Genomic DNA, 2,541 nt, shown 5'->3' with positions numbered 1-2,541 from the left:
AGATGCTCATTCCCAATGGCAAAGGATAGATAAGAAGGCCCATTGTATTATACTTGGGTCTCTCAATAATGTGTTGCAACAACACATGGGCATTGCCACTACCTATGAGATTCTCTTAAGCTTGTAAGAAATGTTGGTGATAAGGGTAGGCTAACTAGGCAAGCTACCCTAAGGACCATCATGAACCCTAGGATGATAGAAGGAACTCCTATTAAAGATCATATGATTTGTATGATTATACTATTTAACAAGAGGAAGATTTTTGGAATTGAAATCGATGGGGAAACTTAGGTCGATATGATCCTAGAGACCTTACTAGACGATTTCAAGCAATTCAAGCTTAATTACACTATGAATAAGTTAATGATGAGCTTTTAGAACTAATGAAGGAACTTTAGATGGATTAGGGTATTCTCAAGGATTTTAGAGGTGTTCATATGGCAATGAAAGATACTTTAGGTTCTTCCCATAATAAAAAGAAGAAGAATTCTTTCAAGAAACCTAAGTAGGGAAAAACCAAGGCTGGGAAAGAAAAAAGTAAGTGAAAAGGCAAGTGTTTTGTTAGTGGCAAGAAGGGCCACTGGAAGAAGGAATACCCTGACTACTTGAAGAAAAAGAAAGTTATGTCCTATTCACTTTTAGTTGAATCATGTTTAGTAGTGGATTCCACCAATTCATGGTGGATAGATTTTGGGGACATTAACCATATATGTAATTCTTTACTAGGGTTTCAACTGAGAAGAAGGTTGAGTGAGTGAGAGGTGTACCTGACTCTAGCATCTACTACGAGGATAGTTGTGTAGGCAATGAGAGACATTACCCTAGTATTAGAGAATAATAAACATCTAGAACTCAAGGATTGTCTTTATGCATCTTAGTTTAGAAATAATTTGATTTCAATTTCTAGTTTAAATAAATCGTATTATTCAGTTTGTTCCAATAAAAATGTTTTTATTAGAAAGAATGGTTCATTTATTTTCTTAGGTATATTGGTTGACAATCTCATTTGTATTACTCCTATATCTTTGTTATATATTGTTGAAAATAATCGTCTCACTTAAGAGGAAAGTACCTACTATATGAATACAACTACCATTTGCAGCAACGACAAATCATCCATCAAATTCTATTGTAAAATCTAGTTCAATCTAAATTATTTGTCACATCATTTAAGAGACCAAAATTTATAACCTAAGTATTATATAAGAAATGGAGGATAGAAATCACCTATAACTTGGGTGGTTGAAGAAAAGCTAGCAACATAAGTATTAGATTTATGAAATTGTTAAAAAGTTTAAACAAATGTACCAATTAATATTGAATAATAAGTATTCTGATTATGCCAAACGACAGTCTTAGATGAAAGTGGTGGGAACAAAATTGGTCTTTTGTATGCCCAAGTTTATTTTGATTAGAGAAAACAAAAATTAGAAACCAATGTATAATATAAGATATTTTAAGACTGAATTTAGAGGGAAAAAAAAGATAATTGAAGATCGATTAAACTTTAGAAAAGTATTTTTTCAACTTATGTACGAAGTGATGGTTTGCATTTTAGAGATAGGAAAGTACAATATATAGTGGTTACGGAGTTCATAAATGATTTATTATACTTCAAATGTATATCTATAAGTAGGAATGTAAGGTTGGAAAGATTATTTATTTCCATTCAAAATTTGGTAATAATAGGAATGAGAATAAGAAAGAAATAAATTGACAATAATATCATTATCATAGTTTAAAATATTTTTTATTTTTTATTTTAAAAGAACATTTTTGAGATTTTTTTTGCTAAATAATAATACTCAGAAAAACAATATTTACTTATTAAAAAAAGTTAGTCATAAAAGGTCATGCATACGTTATGGAAATGAAAGGGTAAAATAGTGATTTTAATGTATTGTACCATTTCCTTTACCAAAGAAATCAAAATATTGTTTAATCTCACTTATAAGTGAGATTTAATTTAAACTAGAATAATTTTTTATTCCATTCCTATTATCATTTAAGTTATCCAAATATGAGAATGATTGGAAAAAACAAGGAATAAAATGTTTATTGCCATGTAGCAAACATAACCTAAGCTTTTGGACTTACACCCAATTTTCCTATTTCCTTAGAAATCTGAAGATGTATTTATTGTAATCTAAAACTTTTTAATGGATTGTTTCAATCCCTTGAAAATATTTGAAATACTCATATTTTTGGTAGTAAACTACTTATAGAGAAAATATTTGAGTCATGTCACCTTTCTTTTCTTACATGATAAATATTAGTACCATAAACCAAAACTATTGAATGTTAAGAGCTCAATATTTTAGCATATTAGGCTCAATGGTGGATACTTGATTATATGAATTGTAAAATTTACCTTGTGAGCATGAATCATGATGGGAGAGAATAGGTTCAACCACTATTTAATTCTTAACTCATTTTATTAGCTGAGGGGAAAGAAAATTTGTTGTTAATAAATATGTATGATAAATGTCAAATAATTGGCCTATTCACTTAGTTGGTTAAAGCGTCATGCTAATAATGCAA

This window comes from Vitis vinifera, chromosome 9 (assembly GCF_030704535.1).
Source record: "Vitis vinifera cultivar Pinot Noir 40024 chromosome 9, ASM3070453v1".
Lineage (NCBI taxonomy): Eukaryota > Viridiplantae > Streptophyta > Magnoliopsida > Vitales > Vitaceae > Vitis > Vitis vinifera.
Note: the sequence above shows the minus strand (reverse complement) of the source record.